We start from the raw sequence: 19,459 nt of genomic DNA on the forward strand, positions 1-19,459 counted from the left end.
GCCATCGTCTAAATATTTAAAAAGTCCAAAACTATGTACTCAAGACATGTGAGACTTTATGTAATATATATATGTATATAACCTGTATTTTTAATCATTACTGTACATCCTTATCACTACCGCATTGTAAATTGACTTGTCAGCCCATTAATTATTGTATAAGACATTTATAACCTTCACTGGTAATCCCCCTTGGCCGTGTCTGCCATCACATCAACTGGTCAAGGAAGTGCTATTGTTTTTCTGTCTGTCCATTGATGAGTCGTCGCCTGTCCATTGTTGTCAAAACTGTATATATGTTTAGTATGCTCACATCTAGACAGTGAAGGAGTACGAGTTCGGTATTTGGACTGTCCGTTGGGACGACCACGAGCAGGATAATGCCGCTCGTTGGAAACGCCTTAGGGTTGAGCAGGTACTCCGCTCACCTTATGTATGTCTTGTGTATTTGTTTGTCATGTAACTAAAGAAGTTTGAACTTAACTATGCCTTCGTCTTCATCTACGCACACTTCATCTTAATTATGAGCTAATTCCCCAGTTGACGCATATCCACGCGTTGACAGATACCTCCTGAGCTGACATTGATACTAAGGTATCTTTCTTAATACCCGAGTAGTCCTGGATCAAGGGAGGAAAGAGAGCGCGTGCGCCTGCAGCAAACCAATTTGTATATGAGAGAGTGTCAATTGAAGTACGAGCTGCCGTGTCAAATTCCCTAAAGTCCTTGGCCAAACATGGAAGTGGCTGATCACGTAATCCCCTGGAATCCTGAAGCTGATTAAAATAATTATCCAGGATAGGCTGGCTGGCTGGAATAAGTCGATTGTGGATTGCATACACCGGTCTATGGTCAATCCTAGGCAGGTTCAGTAACGATGTAACGTATTGTAAGCATCCAAGGCAGTATTAAGAGACGATGAATGAGGTAGGGATAATTTAGGCATCCGCTCCGGTGGCAGGCAACCCGATAATCCCAGCTACACAGCGATGTCCACTTCATGAACCTCAGTAGGAGGTGGCAGGGTACTAGGATAAAGTCCATGTAAGAGCTCAAGCTTCTTAAATGACCATCCTGGAGTAAATTCATCCCCTGTGGTATCCATGGGCTGCACAACATCAACCCATCCCTCATGATAAACTGAGAAAAGAGATAAAACGATGAGCCATCCGGGTCCAATAGATCAGATACTAATGGAATGATCGGTGGGTTTTCCATGTCAATAAAAGCGGGGATGTCTGTAGGCATGTCTTCAGAACCGCTGCCATCTGTCAAATCATTGCAGCTATTGTCTGCCGTCTTGCCGGAGTAACATTCCTCAAATTGTTTGTGTAGCTTGTTACTTTTGATTTCGTTACGCATTTCCATGTCTCGCATGAACTTATCCATTGACGCCTGGATGTCAGATTTAAAGGAAGATAGCAATTTCGATATAGCTGATAACTCAAGCTGACTTGAGGAAAATTTTAATTTTGACCTAGATCGAGATTTAGGTTCTGTTTTAATGGAGGGAGAGGGAGGAGCTGAATTACTTTTCTTTGGTTTAGAACATTCCGAAGACAATGAATTTTTGCGTTTCCTGGATAATGATCGGGATTCATCCATAATGAGCAAATCTCCCTCAGACATCCCTTGACACAAAAGGCAACGATATAAAAGAGTACAGGGGATGTCCTTATAACAACCAGCACACATGGAATGGGGATCAATATCCGCCATGCATTTCTGGCATTGGACACATTTATTTTTTTACATGTTGCTCCGATCGGGAAAATGGCAGGAAAATTCTATACATGTAAATTTTTTCAGCAATAAATGATATGCAAAAGGAATGCAATTGTCGTAATGACTAATGTGATTTCCACTGACCAATTTTCTGTAGATTTGATGAAGAAAGTAGAGTTGTAGATGAAAAATTGTTCACTTCACTTCTATACGTCTGTAGTGTAGACCATACAGAAAAATTATGAAGGGTTTTCAAACAACAATGCCGTGACGTCAAGATCAGGGGAGATAATTCAGTAGACAGATTATGCATACCACTAGGAATAGCTATGACTTAGTGTTTAAATTTTCATTTCATTTTCTGTATGTATTTGTGTAACCACAGGAATAAAGGCTACCATAATCCAGAGGGAATGTTTACAATGTCACAATTACACATAACTTTCCATTGTGTTAACTCTTTCCATTCGAAAGGATGTGATATCAAATCTGAAGGGTCACAACCCTTCAATACGAGTCTATTTTTAGCAACATGACACTTACATACGAGGGACGGGGATATCACGTCTCCATGGTTGCAACAGTTGAAATGGACCATAACATCAAAATCCATATGAACTGAATTTTGTTTTCAAAACATCTTTATTCACTTTCATTCAAATATTTCAGACCAAAAGATTAGGTCATCTTTAGCACAGAAACATTGGAAATGCAGATTTTTTTCTAAAAGGAGAAACAAAATTGAACTAACGCACCATTGTGACAAATGTGATAATTTCTTTCAATCCACTGACTACACCGCTGTGCAAGAACAACTACAATTTAGTAGATTTATGTCATCACAAATAATAGAGTCATGACATCCAAATCCAAAGAACAATGAAACAAGTGTTACCAGTGGTAACACCTACAAAAACAGTCAAAGAACAAAGAATTGCTAACAATCAAATGTCAAACCCTAAGCCCAATTCCTGGATCGGTAACTTGAAATATTCCTGTTTTGTGTGGTCAGATACAATTTCCGACGACCAGCCATTTTAATGCCATGTGGTCACGGAATGTCAAGGAATTCAGGGAATGACAGATAATCAAGTAAATCCTAAAAAATACACTGTCACAAAGTACACAAACTGCTTTTTAAGGATGAGGATACATGGCTAGAAAACTGTGAGATATGTTTAGTATGAGTAAACGAGTTATCACGTCCCTTGTATTGAAACACTGTAAAAAATCTGATGTCATATCTCGTCCATCGAATTCAGAGGCTACAGCTGGAAAAATCTGGTTGTATGCAAGGGTTGTAGATGCCTGGATGTGATAATACGTCCTTAGGATATATGTGCAGCTGTGAAATTTTTGAGTCGTATGAAAAGAGTTAAGTTGTTGGAAATGTTAGCTGAATCCATTCTAAATTTGCAAGAGCATAAAAACAATATTTTTATTCCTTCCAGATAAGATGCAAAGAAATTTAGCACCACAAAAGGCCAGTGTCCCCAGACAGCTTGACAATAAGATATGCGTTTATTGTCATATGATGCCCACATTAACACACAGTATTTACTATTAAATGATATTCTTGAATGTTTACAAATCCTGTGTATGCCAACTGTAGAATTGTTTCAACACTCCACTTCATCTGTCAAAGTGTTCAGTTGCATCACACTTGCTGTGAGTAAGTTTTCATAGTAACACATGATTACCAGTCAATAACAATAATTGTAATGTAGGCCTTAAGGCCAGAATTACTGAATAAACTGAACTGAACTGAACTGAATGATTACCAGTCAGTGTTGTCATTCTTTCTTTTGTGAAAGTGATTAGCAATGACGTCATGAAGTGAAGAGCTGCCATATCTCACCAGCTTACCTCATAAGCTAATCAAGTCCATGGAGTTCACATCAAGCTGGATGATATGACCATGGTTGAATCTGTACGTGTAAAACTAGAATCCAATATGGCCGCCAAAACCACGTGAATTTTGACATATGACTAAGAACAGAAAATGTACAGCAACAACAGACAACATCTAAACCAGCTTGTTCAAGACTTTATCCTGGTAAGTTTGCTTTTGAAAAACCTGTGAAGAAGTATTTGAAAGTTTTTGAAGAGAACTTTGGCCCAGAAGTAGCACTCAATATGGCGGCCATCAAAGGCACATCCAAGGGGTCAACAGCATGAACATCCATCTACCAGTAGGGATACAATGACGTGTCAACCCAGTCAGCGAGCCTGATCACCCGATCCCGTTAGTCATTCCTGCAATATCACGGCGGAGGACAACAAAGTCAGAAACAAAAGTATTAATATAGTTGCAGCCAACGATGAGGGCTCCTTGGCTTTAGTTCTATCTATTGTATCTGAGGGCTAGAAATCATCGTCCAAAACGGAGCCAGAACACGTTTTTGACAGGCGAGCGGATCTTCCAAATACAGCCGAAGTCGCGGGGGTCATGTACCTTTTAAGAAGTTCTGGAAAAGAAATAGTTCCCTCTTTAAAAGGCTGTATCTCAGTTGTTCTTAGGTCTACGGTCAAAACAATTAGTGTCCTGGAATCACCAAGCCTTCATCTACCATACTTTTTGTGCAGAATTTGCACATTTTGGGAGCAAACTACTCAGAAAACTGCTGAAAAACATGGCCAAAAACTAAAAACAAATATAACTTGACTTGACCTGTCCAAGCAAACTTGTTGGAAATTCGATTGTGCATCTGTACAAGAGATTTGGAAGTGTTGGAACAATTAGTTCTTGAGATATTTACTGTCATATGTTGAAATTTTGGAATTAATTTTGAATTATCTCCCCTTTGCTATTGGGCCTAGAGCCTAGAGATTTTTAAGGGGAATATTTACACCTTGGTGCGCATCTGTGTGATTTTTTGTAAGCGATTCGGAGCATTGGTTTAGGAGTTATGTTTGGTACAAAAATCGGCGGAATAATAAATAATAATAATAATAAGAAGAAAATATCAATATGAAATGTCAACACTGTAATGAATTCACAGAGACTGTCCAAAACCTTGTCAGTGGATGCCCTTCTTTGGCACAAACAGCATATCTTAAACGACATGATGGCATGGCTCGTTGCTTTTACTACCGTCTCCGCCATGTCTGTGGCTTTGACTCCGAGGTCCATCCATGGTACGACCCTGAACATGTCCAGGGTGTCATGGAAAATGATGCATTCAAACTTCTGTGGAATAGGCCCATATATACAGCCTCAGAAGAATTCCTGCCAACAAACCTGATCTTGTTCTTTTTGATAAAGCCAATGAATTTATTTATATATTTGAATTTTCTGTCCCTTTTGACAACAATGTGATTGGCAAGATTCAGGAACAGCATGATAAATATGCAGACCTCGCCTTTGAAATGTGTCGCTTGCATCCCAAGTAAACTGTCGTCAGGCTCCCCATTGTTCTCGGTGCCCTTTGTTTGGTACCTCCTGATCTCTTGGCGCAGATCAGGAGAGTGCCCGGGTTCTCCACCGGGAGCACAGCCCTTCTGACACTGTGGGTAATGCAGAAGGCTGCAGTGTTGGGGAGCCTTCATATTCTCCGGAAAGTTCTTGGTGGGTTCGACAAGGCAGTGTTTCCTGGGAGAAGTCCCATTCACTGTCTGGGCTGCGTGTAGAGGGGGCGAGGGCCCTGAGCTGATGATGAGCCTTACTAGCCTGACTGTGCCAGGACCACCCGAACCCTCTCTGCTGCATACTATCTTTAATCTGTGATCATTAGCATTATGAGTGAATGCTTTAACCACTAGGCTACCCCACCCCCACCCCACCCCCATCACATGTAAAGCACATCCTTTGTTTCCACATCTAATTTATTCTCATGATTTCATTTGGACACTTTATACTCACAGATGACAAAGATCATTTGTCATTAGATTTTTAGATTTATGAGGAATTCAGGGACATATCACAGCTAACCATACATGTTGTAATAGGTGTTTCATAACAATATGTGAAATATGATTTCTAAAGACTGTCTTTTAAACATAAATTTCTGGGCATCAACCCATTCATCAAACAACTCATTAACACCAATTTAAGCCCCAAACTACAAATGATTGCTTCCAAAACCCCACTTTTAACCCCAATAATACCACGTTAACGTTAAAAAATATTTTTTGCTGTTTTGTATCCAAGAACAGTCACCCACTTTCTGACACGAGCAGGCTAGATGGACACATTTGCAATCTACGACTTAATATTGAATATGTGATAGGACTTGTTGATAATAAACTTAAACTTTACAAGGCGTTGTGGTTAATAAAATCGTCATCAAACAAATTTTGAAACTGTTTAATTGCGTTGTTTTTCATACCATTTTCTACAGTACTATATTGTGGTTCGAATGTGATTCCATTAAGCTTGAGCAGTTTGGTTTCATCCGCACATTAATACAGATCAGCTGATTTAGTTGTAAACACTTACATATTTAAAGATGTGGTTTTGAGTTCTCAAATACTGGTTTCTTGGTTTAATTGCAGAATGGGTAATAAATAGAATAACCCACAAGGTAAAGCTTGAGACAGTGAACATTAATTTCATTCGGGACATATTTCCCGTAATCACTTGTACCTCGTGGGTTATTCTCTAACTATTCCCCGAAAATTTCAATTTTTCAACTTTTTATCCCCCAAAATAGGACTAAGCATCATGTTTCATGGGAGGACTTTTGAGTACTCATTAGTTATAACTTACACATGCTGATAACCTCAAATCATTTCTGTTCTGATTCTTTTTAGGTTTTGTCACATGTTTTTACTGGACATTTATTAAATTTGTATGAATTTTTAATTTAGAAGTTTGCAAAAAGTGGTAGGTTGTTATTTTTTATTGCTTGGAGCCTGCTGATTGAGTTTTGTTGTGCTTGTTTGACAAGCAGGTCATTGAGTGGTGCTACTATGCCAATCAGTTCTGATGTGAAAATTTATTGGTTGTCTGTACTTGTCTCAAAACTTGTGTTGTGTGGATGCCTGAATAGGAACAATTACATATATTGTTAGTAATTGTTAGTAAAATTACCTCCTTATTCCTGTGGTTTCCACAGACACATACAGAAAATGAAATGAACATTTTAAGACTAAGTCATAGCTATCCCTAGTGGTATGCCCTTCTACTAACAGAGTTTTAAACACACACACACACACACACACACACACACACACACACACACATTGCATTGCTGTTTGAAAATCCTCACAATTGTTCTAAAGAAAAAATGTCTTCTAGAGGAAAAGACGGGGAGGTAGGGTGGGACATATACCCCATAATCCAGAGGTAAGTTTACTAACAATTACTAATAATATATGTAATTGTTCCTACTTATGGCATAAACATTCCCTCTGGATTATGGTTGCCTGAATCCCTCATAAGGATGGAGGGCTATCCCTGGAAGAATAATCCATTTATATAACACTAGTAAATACTAATAAAACATCATAATCCTCTTAGGATAACTATGACTTAGTAGTGTATAAAATACTGGTGAATCATAGGATTGGTTAATTAGGGACCGTTCATAATTTTAAGGGGGGGGGGTCACCCATTTTGTTCTGGGGAGGTAGCGGCGGTCATCAATTTTGTACATAAAAATATTTAAAATTATGCTTAAAAAATATTGGAAGGGAGAGGGGGGGTCATTGATTTTGTACATGACATGCAGGGGGGTCACTTACTTTGTACATAAACTTTAGGGGAGTCATTCACATTGTACATGCTTCTCCATAAAAATCATCATCACCCCCCACCCCCACCATAAATTATGAACGGTCCCTTATGTGAGGGAAGATAACTTCCATGTATATAAACGAGTAGTCTCTATCTCATCCACAAGTTATAGAATACTATCCTATAAATCTCATAACCTTGTAATATTAATTTCCAAAACTTGTGATGCCACTTCTGGTCTTATCACGTCACTTCCGGTCTTCTGACGTCATTTCCCGTTCTATGAGGTCACTCCCAGTTTGTTACCGTCATTCGGGTTTTATAACGTCATTCCTTTGATGTCACTTCCGGTCTTATGATGTCATTCTCAGTCTATGACGTCACTTTTTGACTATGACGTCACATGCGGTTAGTATGACATCACTTCCCATCTTATTATGTCACTTCCAGTCTATTACCAAGAAACCTTAAGATGAAGATAGAGAAAACTCCCTCTAATACTGAACCATTTCTCAGTTAGTATTTATAATAGAGATATACATAATCGTTACCTGCCTGGTAAAAAACTCTGTATCTCTATCTTCCCTCCATAGTCTGGGGAATCCAAGTAGTTCTCGTGCTTAACACGTGATCCAATCCCTGATTCATGATAACTACGTCAATTGCATGTAGTTCTGATACTCTTGATGCAGTAGCAAACGCCATCAGGAAGGCCGTCTTGAGACTAAAAAAAGACCTCTGTGAAGTCCAAACATAAATCCCACTTGGGGAATATCATCAGAGATGTAATGTCCTTGATCTGAAACGATCTAATAAGTTTGTGCAAGGAATGATTTCATCCCACTGATAGTCCTTGTAAGTCCAATACCGCAGCAATCGCTTATCTGTAACCTTCAATAGTGTTATGTTTCAGCTTCTCAACTGTCCTTAAGTAAAGAAGAAAATCTGCTATAATAGGTATGGTGACTGGGGTTGGGGTAGGTGTCATTCTCTTCTCCACTGGACGAAGACATTCCACTTGGCATTATAAAGAGCTGTGTTGAAGGTCTGATAGATTCAGAGATAGCCACAGTTGCTTGTTCATTTAACCCTTGTTCCTTGAGGGAACTGCAGATAGTCTCCACACGTAAAGTGCTAGTAGTCTTCTCGTCATTCTCGTGAAATCTGTTGGACTGACTGAGACTGGACTGGACTGACTGAGAAGATTGTTCCAACAAGGAAGTTGTAGGGGTTTGTCTGTCATTAGCTTGAGAAGATCTGAGAACCACGCCCTGGTCGACCATGCTGGAGCTACCAGATAGACTACGCAGTAGTGCTGTGCAATCTTGGCTAGCACTTCCGGTATCAGCTTGAACGGAGGAAAGGCATAGGCTATGAGATTTTCCCATGATATTGACAGGGCGTCCACCGCCCAAGCTGCATTATCCAGAACAGGACTCACATAGGTTGGTAAATGGTTGTTCCTTGAAGCCGCAAAGAGACCTATGGATGGTGCTTCCCAATTGTCCGTTATGAGCTCGAAAACCTCCATGTTCAGACTCCATTCTGTTGACACTACTCTGTCCTGCCTGGAGAGGGAGTCGGCTAAAATATTCCCCTTGCCTGGAATATGATGTGCTCTGATAAGGCTCTTCATAGTGCCTTCCGCTCTGAATATATCCTGAGTGATGTGAAGTAGTCAATGTGACTTTGTTCCGCCTTGTTTGTTTATATAGGCTACTACGGTACTGTTGTCCGTCACTAACATAACACTTTTCCGATGTAGGCTCCAGGGCCAATGGGAAAGGGCTTTCAACAGTGCCAACATCTCGGATTGATGATCACTGTAAATAGCCAGGGAGCTAGAGATATCCCGAACGGCAGAACTTGAAACTGGAACCTTCGGCCGTTTACAGCAAAACGAAGACACTTCTGAGAACGAGGATGTATAGGTACGTGGCAATAAGCGTCCTTCAGGTCTATACTGATGAACTTAGAGTCCTGTTGAATAAGAGTTCTCAAGTTGGCCAAGGGTTCCATCTTGAACTTGGGTGGTTTCCTTAAATAATTCTTGTTCAGTACTCTTAAGTCTATAATCATCCTCATCTCGTCTGTGTCCTTCTTGGGCATGAGAAAGACTGGGGAGTAGAACCCGCAGGACTTGTCCGCTGAAAGAATTTCTACTATGGCTCGCTTGTCTAAAAGTTGTTGAATGGCAATCAGTGCTCCCTCTAAACGATCTCCTTGCAGAAAAAATCGACTCCCAACCGACTGATAAGTTACTGGAGGTAGATTGTCCCACGGCAGAATGTATCCTCTCTCCACTATTGATAATATCCAAATGTCTGACGTGACTTGTCTCCTGTTGTCTACATAAAGAGCAATCAACCCCCAACGGGAGACTGCGTCACTGGTTGAATGAAACTGAAATCTGTTTCCAAGTTGAGACACATTTCCAAATTGTAAGGCTGAGTAAACTGGATTGTTTGATCTGAGTCAATATTTCCTGATTCCCGCTCTGGATCCACGAAAAGCCCTGGTGCCTCTACCCCTGCCTCTAGTGGAAGGGAATCCCTGAGTAGCTAACACAGAAGACGGAGTGCATGGCCTTGAGTCTGCAGCCCTATCAAATGCTGAACGTCGTAGAGGTTTCTGACGACTGTAAGTAGATGTCCGGGGGCATAAATGGCCGTATCCCTCCTAGGTCTGGACTGCAGCCTGCTTCTGTTTTGAGATAATAAGGCTGAAGCTAGACTCTGGTTCAGGTTATGTGATGTAAGCACATCCTTGGCCTGTATAGCCTAATTTCATTGTCCATGGAACAGAGACTCCGAATCCAGGGGCTGTTGAAAGAGTAAATCCTTAGCCATCTCTGGATGACTTCTGATAGTGTTTAACCTATGTGCTCTCTCCAGACTGTGGAGGAACCGTGCTTGGATAGAGTCCATGGATCAATTCCACCTTCTCCCTAAGTGACCATCCGGGCACAAAGTCTTCGGCCGAAGTATATCTATAGGCTGGACTGTCAGTAAACCCTCCTTCATTATAAAGTCCGGCTGAGAAAAAGGATAAATGGAGGTGCCTTCTGAGTCCGGTAATAGAACTGCCTATGGTATCCACATATACTCAGCTTCCACAAACCAATCTATCTCGGTCCGCCTCCCTAACGGACAGTCAGTCTACACAGCGGAGCTAGAAGCCATACACCATGCACTAAGTTACAGTCTAAACCTTAGAGAGAAAAGAGTGGTTATCCTCTCTGACTCTCTCAGTGCACTGCAGTCACTGGCAACTAAGCATTCAAGCAGTAGACCTGACACCATCTGGGACATTTTGGTTCTCATTCAGACACTAAGAAGGGAAAATGAGAAAGAGATCACGCTGTGCTGGATACCATCTCACATAGATATCCCCGGAAATGAGAGAGCTGACAAATTAGCTAGACAAGCGCTAGAATTGGACGTGTCACTGGACCATCCCTACTCAAAAAGCGAAATTCGTAGCATGATCCAAGGTTCAATTACTAGCAAGTGGCAGAGGCAATTGGACATCTCAGAAAAAGGCAGATGGTATCATGGACTCCGCCCCAGTGTGAAAGGGAAGCGGACCACTCCCTCACAAAACAGGCATGTCGACATCATGGTCACCCGCCTTAGGCTAGGCATTCCAAAACCTCTTACAAAAACTGTCCAACATGCCACACCAAAGCTACTGTCCGTTTTGACACAACCAGGCAAACACTCAGAGAAGAAACAGGGCTAGGTACATTGACAGCCACGGAGCATCATGCAATGTACAGGCCTCTAGCCAACTTACTTCTGAAAAGTGAACTATGTCAGTATATCTAAAAGAAATTATATCAATCAGCCAGTCTTCAGTTTGCCCGAGGGGGGCCAGGGAGACTATATCACCCAAGCTCCCGACCTCACAGTACCAGCCCAGCCGCTCAGGGAGTCAATAACACCCAAGCTCCCACGCCACGCCACATTGGTTGCTCGGCAATCACCGGGGTCATTGCACACAGACCCCAAGGACCAAATGAAAATGCCTGGTCCGCCCAACCATCATGCGTCCCAACGAGGGTCAAATCCATGCTTCCCAAAGAGGGAAAATGAGAAGCAGCAAGTGGCTGTGTCCACTCCGTAGGGTGAGAGCAGGGTCAGTACAGGGGAATGGCCGAGTCCACTCCCCAGGGGAAGAGCAGGGGGGTGGCCGTGTCCACTCCCCAGGGTGAAAGCAGGAGGGGTGGCCGTGTCAACTCCCTAGGGTGAAAGCGGGGGGTGGGCGTGTCCACTCCCCAGGATGAAAGCAGGGGTGGTGGCCGTGTCCACTCCCCAGGGTGAAAGCAGGGGGATGGCCGTGTCCACTCCCCAGGATAGAAAAAAAATAAAAAATAAATAAAATACGTATATATACCTAGGCAAATGTATATATACGCCCATGCATCACAAAGAGGGACAACCATGCGACCCAATGAGGGTCAACAAAAGGAGGGACAACAAGTCCAGCCTCAGGCATCCCAAGGAGGGATAACCAAGATCCAGCCCCATGCGTCCCAAGGAGGGACACCCAAGCACAGCCCATGCGTCCCAAGGAAGGACACTCCGTTCCAGCCCCAAGCATCCCAAGGAGGGACACCCAGATGCAGCCCATATGTCCCAAAGAGGGACACTCCAATGCAGCCCCACGTGTCCCAAGGAGGGACACCCCTACCCGGCCCAAGCGTCCCAAGGAGAGACACCCAGATGCAACCCATGCGTCCCAAGGAGGGACACCCAGATGCAGCCCATGCGTCCCTAGGAGGGACACTCCAATGCAGCCCCACGCGTCCCAAGGAGGGACACCCCTATCCGGCCCAAGCGTCCCAAGGAGGGACACCCAGATGCAGCCAATGTGTCCCAAGGAGGGACACCCCAACGCAGCCCCACCTGTCCCAAGGAGGGACACCCTTATCCGGCCCAAGCATCCCAAAGAGGGACACCACAACCCCCCCACAAATCCCAAGGAGGGACACCCCACGCATCCCAAGGCGGGATAGGTCTGCCGAAATGCCAGCAGGCGAAGGCGACCTCCAAAGCATATAACTGAAGAAGAACTAAGGAAGAGTCCGGTAAAACCGGTACCAGGGGTAATATCAGTGGCTTGCCCGTGTCAAAATGATCCGAGGGTCCTATGGGTATACTGCTTGGCACACGGCTAGTAGATGGCTGGTCCCTATCGCCGCTAATCCCCATGTAGGCCGTGGCTAGTTGATTAGTGGCTGGCTGGGAGACACAAGCCGAGGACAAGGAGTCAGTCCAGTTTTTTAGCCTCGTTTTTCAATTCCATATCCCTCATTGACTGGATACCTGAGTCTTGTAGCTCCGTTTTAAAGGATGAAAATAGTTTTGAAATAGCAGCCTTATTCATGTGGGAAGAGTCTGATTTCCATCTAGATCTAGATCTTGTTTTAGGCTCCGATCTCTGCGACGATGAAGGAGAACCAGGAGTAGATTTCTTAGATTTACTAGCCTCCGACGAAGGGGAACTTTTGCGTTTCTTAATTTGAGACCTGGCTGCGTCCATATTAACCCACTCAATTTCTGATACATCAGAACACATAAGACAACGATCTTCAAGGGTGCAGGGCGTCCCCGTAAAAAAGTGCTAAGCAGACGGAGTGAGGGTCTAGATCGGACATGAATTCTGACATTGTACACATTTACTTTTGGCCATGGCTGAAGAAAGAGCAAGGGGTAAACAGGGTGGGAAAATATATATCGCAAAAACATAGACAAGAAAATAATGAATTCAATTGTCACAAGGACCAATGTCAACACCACTAACCAATAAAGGGATGGATCAGTGTTGAAGCAAGTCTGATAGAAGAATTTTCACTTCACTCTCTGAACACATGACGTCACGGTCAGGGGGAGGTAACTCTGTTAGTAGAAGGCATACCACTAGGGATAGCTATGACTTAGTGTTAAAATGTTCATTTCATTTTCTGTATGTGTCTGTGGAAACCACAGGAATAAGGCTACCATAACCCAGAGGGAATATTTACACCATAAATATGTGCATTTTGTACCCAGGTCAAAGGAACCATCTGTGTAAATGTGGCACCAATTTGCCCAGTACTCGAGCATGTAAGGTAGTGTTGTGTTTTTGGTCATGTTTCTGTTTCTATGTTTGTTTGTTTATTTCAGAGGAGAGTTTTGTGTTTATTTTAGGAACTTTTAGTTTAGGTGTGATGAGAACTGGATGGGCTGGTGTTTTGTTTTAGCTTTTTTTCATTGTGTTCGATTATGAGGTTTGTTACATGTTGCATTATTGATGTTAAAAGTGGGGTTTGGAAGCAGTCATTTGGAGTTTGGGACTTAAATTGGTATTAATGAGTTGTTTGATGGAGTTGACGCCCAGAAATTTATGGTTAACTTTTCTCGTCTTAGTTCTAAGGGTATTTCACCTGTTAGTGCTTGTAATGAGATAAGTGAGGTTCCTTGCTGTGTGGGTGTGTTTTAAGGATTTTGTATTGCATTGAATTTAGTTAATTATTTAGTGAGTTGTTTAGAGTGTCGTAGATTATGCAGCAGTAGCCTAACAAAATAGACCTAATTAGTGTGAGTGTATAATGATAACAGCGTATCCTTAGTTACCCCATTATGACTACTCCCAATTTGACTATTCGTCTTATATACACAATCTGTTCCAGTCAAATGTTTTTTAATTACTAGCTCTCTCCTCAGGTTCCACCATAATAATATATATATGTAAAACAATTATAGCTGTACCAGGTTCATACAATATCTATTCAGTTAATAACAAAACTATGTATACTTCAACTGCTCAACATATCAATATGATTACAACAACAGGTATTCATGTCTTCATAACAATAACATGTCTGGTTATTGTTGTGGAAGAGTTCCATTTTCAACAGCAAGAAATTGGAAATTTTAACTATAAATTGTATATTTATATACTTATCCTATCTCACGACTTGCACCTCTCTCTCTTCATTCGACCAAGAGTGGAAACGAATTAAACTTTGCTCCAGGCCTACCTTGTCCCTGTCCCCGTGCTGTGCATGCCTTCCTGCCTTAGCCATGCTCACTAGTCCGTGACAGCATGTGGCATGCGCAGTCCTCACCCACGTGATCACCTTACATACTCATTCTCGATCTTGGAGCCATAAAAGGACAAAACCGGAATGGTGGTAATCTAAGTAGTGGGGAAGTATGGTGGGACTTTATCGTGTGAGATAGGATAAGTATATAAATATACAATTTATAGTTAAAATTTCCAAATTTTTAAACTTATCCTATCTCACGACTTGCACTTATCCCACGGTAATTCATAGATTACCCGAAGTTCAAGTGATAACAGCTAAGCATTATGCCGAAACAACCAGAACTACAAGGCAGGCCAATAACTACCAAAGTTACTACGTGAGAGGGTTAGTTCGAACCCATTGACTTACTAAGCACAAGTGCTCCCAGGGACCGGGATTCCCGAGCAATGTGGTGTTCAGTCACTACCTTCACAAAGTGAAAGGACGCAGCTTAACGAGTGTAATCAGTCGCATCGCCACGATTTCCAAGGTTCCCCCGTAATAAAAGTCTAACGACTAGTATCGGGCCAGCCCCTGCTTCGAAACAACCCCCATAGACACCGTTCCGAGGAGGGTGAAAGGGTAATGGAATCAGAAAAACTCACAATTTTAACGTAGAGTACCACAACATCATCTTATGACTTCCACTACTTACCACAGTAAGGTCACATAGATGTGTATAGGTACTTAGGAGCATGAACGCTACGAAGTGTAACACTTGGGAATGACTCACTTCACTGACGTAATTACTCCGTGGAGCAGAGGACAGTAAATAAGGTGGCAACTCTCCAGAGTCTCAAATTAAATTGAGAGGAGAAATCAAAGTCCCAGAAGAATCGAAGAAATTCAAAACAGAAATAAATTTCAGAACTTTATTCAGATTGTACACAAAGAAGAAACGATAGCAACTGGTGATCATCTGTGCTGAAGCTGATGGTTGTCCCGAGTGGCGAACAGGTCTACATCTGGTCGTGATCACAGGTAGATCTTCGATTGGAATATCAGAGGCAGTTGTTTCCACTCCGTGAGTGAAAGGGCATCAGCAATGACATTCCTCATCCTGGGAATGTGTCGGGCTCTCGCCACTGTGTTGAGTGAATCGATCAGATGATAAATTCGAAAACATCAACTGAAGCAGAGCTGCTGATCCTGTCGACCCTGATGGTTTATGTACAAAATTACCATCGAAATGTCTGATTGAATCAGTACATGAGTGAACCGTAGTTCAACTGCCCAATGCCGAACGGCGAGAATGACAGTGCTGAATTCCAATTCGTTGATATGAAGGGCCCTTTCTCCTGATGACCACTGCCAGGCCACTTGATGGAGAAAGTGAGCGCCCCAGCTTGAAAGATGTGTCGACCAACAGGTGTTGAGTCGGCATGAAGGGCACCATAGAGACTCCAACACAAACATTCCACTTGTTGAGCCATCAACGAAAGACTGAATGTAGTTGTGCGGGAAGACGAATCAACTCCCTGGGGTTGTCGTCCCGGATGTATGGGCACAGAAACATCTGAAGAGGGCGAAGCTACAGCTGGCCCCTGTAAGTCAGTACTTGTGCCAACGTCAACCACCCTAGTAACTTCTGCCACTGGCGAAAAGTTGTGGGTTGGACCAGCACTAGTGGTGCGTTGCACTGAATCTTGTCCCACCTCTCCTGGGGCACAAACATCATGACCTGTCGTGTTGAATATTGTCCCAATAAAAGAAATCACCAGGTCTGTGTTACCTCTGATTTCTCCGAATTCAGCAGCAATCCTAATTGCGCGAGCAACTTGATGATTAACTGCCTGTGGAGAGGAAGGACGACTGGATCCTGCTGGGCTTGAACACAGTCGTCGATATAGTTCTCGAATGTCATGCCTAGACAATGCAGGTAGCTTGTTATCGGATTGGGTATCTGAGTAAAAAGCCACGGGGCCGTACATATGCCAAACAGCAGAACCCTCCACTGGTATCAATGACGCCCCTTGAAAGTAAATCGAAGATACTTCCGATAGTCTGGATGTATCGGGATGTGAAGGTAGGCGTCTCGCAGGTCGAGGGAAATGAGAGGTCTAACAACTCTTGCCTCTGACAAAGAGATCCCCTGAGATAGAACGTTCAATAAGTCGAGTTCTAACGGAGTGCTGAATGTAGTATGTTCAGCGCATGGAGATTGTCAGGCAATCTACAGGAACGTTCACATTGTAAACGAATTGAAGAAATTCGTACGATCGGCGACCTCAGGAGCGTTTCAGTTGGCCGAACAAAATGATGGTTCGCCAGGTAGAGTGAGAAAGGTAGTAGATCGCTGCCTGGTGACAGTCCACACATAACTGCAGTGCCCTCAGAACTCAGTGCTTGAGCTAATGTAGAAAACCGAGTTATCCCTGCAAAAGTAAAACCGTTCACGGGTGTTTCTGTCTGCCACCCTCGATAAGCAGTCTCCCTCGACTGGCTGTCGAAATTCCGACACAATCACTCTTACCGGGAATGGCACCGTTCATTGTTACTAGCATTTAAAGGCTGGACTTGATATCCGATTCGTGGGACCAAGACAAGTCTGCCAGGGCACTTCATAGTCACTCTAATCATCAAAACAGTAGTCATTTGCCATTTGCAAACGTTACACACGAGTGACAAAAAAACAACACGGTCTTCAGTTAACCGGGCGAGTTGCAACCCATAAATTCCAGGCTGAGCTATGCTGGCTATTTGACAAAACATCACTGCTGGTACCATGCGTAAAAACTTGACCCATCTGTTATCTGTCCAGAACTTGCTTATCATGTAAAACAAGGGGGGGGTTGGGTAGTCAAGTGGTTAAAGCGTTGGCTCGTCATGCTGAAGACCCGGGTTCGAATCCCCACATGGGTACAATGAGTGAAGCCCATTTCTGGTTTCCCCCGCCGTGATATTGCTGGAATATTGCTAAAAGCGGCGTAAAACCAAAACTCAGTCAGTCAGTCATGTAAAACAAAGGGAGCTGAAGATGACGAACCATCTGCAATAATTGCACCTAGCGATACACAAACACGGTTACCAGTAGTCTGTAGTAACAAGACTCAGTGAAGCGTCGTAAAGTATACCTGGCTAGCAAGCTTATCTAGTAATGCCCTATCGGGTTGTTGTAGAACTGATATCTACACCGAAGGGTAGATTCGTTGAACCGAATCATTCATCAAAGGTGAAGATCGGATGGTAGATTAAATCTGGAATGAGATGAGCCCCGGTCACAGAGGACTCTTGAGAACTGGGATCGTCAGACCGTCAAGTGCCGAGCGTGATATGCCTAGATGACTGCGCTACTGACATCACATGTAAATTGATTCGGCATGGTGAAGCACATAGTTACTACCTCTGTTCAACCATCCGAAAAGGGGTACAAGGTGGAATAATTTATGTGACTAAAAACGTTAAGCGCCTCACAAGCCGTATGGTAAACCGGATAAACAAATCACTTTGTCCAGCTTAGAGCTTGCCACTTCGTAATGAGGAATTCAGCGCCTCACAGATGCCCTGAAAACTAGGATCGTGTTGAAAACTAGCAGAGTTCGACAAATTTGGCCCTATCTAGATGTAAGTTCACGAACCTAGTTTAGGATGTGGAAAACCAGTGTTGACAAGTCCCGATCCTTCATGTTGAATGAAATAAATAGAACATTTGGTATCTTGCTCTCGGTAGCTGTAGGTGGTTGGCGAACCATGCGATCATGTGTGTCGAATCAACCAAAACCATTCCTGCATCTTATAGGCGACTGGCATAACCCAAACCATGAAAACAAAGATGAGGTCGATGTGGGTTTAGTGTCTTAGGAGGCATCCCAGACACATTTGGCATAGGCTCTGATAGGCTGGTAAGTTGCGCCGTGTTGGAAATAACACGAGTGGTGAATCGCCCAATTCGTGAATAAGCTCAATTGCTGGCAAGGTCCGAGGAACGGATTATTGACGAATGCTGACAGTTCGATGAATGCTGACAATTCAGTGATCTTGAAGGGCCAGGTGAACTGGTTCGGTGATAGGAAGCGGTTCGGCCTGGTGAAACGGTACGAGTCGGGCTGGTAAATCGGTTCAGGGTGGTGCGCCGGAACGTTGATGTGATCTGAATCAGTCTGTGATCTGGATCGGCATTGTGATCTGGATCGTGACTGTGATCTGGATCGGTTCGGTAATCCAAACGTTTAAATGATCTCAGCTGATGGGTAGATCTAGAACGATCAGATGAACCGCCTAGGCAAGGTGAAATGTTCCAGCCGAGGTGAATTGGTTCAACGAGGTGAATCATTTCGGTGAAGAGAGCCGTTTCGGTGTTGTGAATTGAATCGATGATGTGAACCGTTTCGGCGATAAGAAACAGTCTTTATATTACGGCAAATTGAGTTGATGTCGTAATCCACATACGCCGTGGCGAAACGGTTCGGTCTGGTGAATCCATTCGGTATGGCAAACCGATTCATTGTGGTGAATCGGTTCAGCGATTTGACGATGTAGATCGTCTGTGTGAGTCAGCTGGCAACACAGAGCAGTTTGATGAAGTGGAACGACGAGTAGACATCTGATGATGCGCCAATAAAATCATCACTGTCCGACATGGGAATCTCCGGACGACCAGCAGTTAATACTTAAAAGCGGGGGTTTGTCGGGTGATCAACTGTTCAAGTGTAACAAGCTCTCTCTGCCAGCCAACGGGAGCAAGCATGTCTACATGCTCTAAAAACGTCCTTGATAAGGGAGCACATTCCCGAAAACGTTTGCTCCAGGAACACAGATATATACAACCCACACATGAGTGGGGATCCGAGGAAGTAAATATTGTTACAGTGTGCGCGAAATTACGCTACGTAGGGTCAACAGCACGAAGCATGGTGTCTAAATCCGGCGCTGGAGAGGAATCAAGTGCAGGATTCCAAGACTCAGCAATAACCTGTGACCGAGGCAAAGTAGAAGTGGCATGGCGTGAAGGTGAACGCCGATCCACTGAACCATAACGCAGCCTA

The 19,459-nt window shown here is 43.3% G+C and overlaps 1 protein-coding gene and 1 long non-coding RNA gene across 3 annotated transcripts in view; both read right to left on the reverse strand.

The window, feature by feature from the left end:
- The window catches only part of LOC124285238, a 290,116-nt gene that overhangs the window by 6,968 nt on the left and 263,689 nt on the right, over positions 1-19,459 (reverse strand). The window lies entirely within an intron of this gene.
- Positions 8,391-18,457, reverse strand: LOC124285243. The gene is made up of 3 exons (XR_006900768.1): positions 18,164-18,457; positions 14,364-14,373; positions 8,391-8,401 (listed from the first exon to the last, which is right to left on the reverse strand). It is a non-coding gene; the product is annotated as an uncharacterized LOC124285243 (long non-coding RNA).

This window comes from Haliotis rubra, unplaced genomic scaffold (genome assembly GCF_003918875.1).
Source record: "Haliotis rubra isolate DU_JTF1 unplaced genomic scaffold, ASM391887v1 Scf356, whole genome shotgun sequence".
In the NCBI taxonomy this organism is placed as follows: Eukaryota; Metazoa; Mollusca; class Gastropoda; order Lepetellida; family Haliotidae; genus Haliotis; species Haliotis rubra.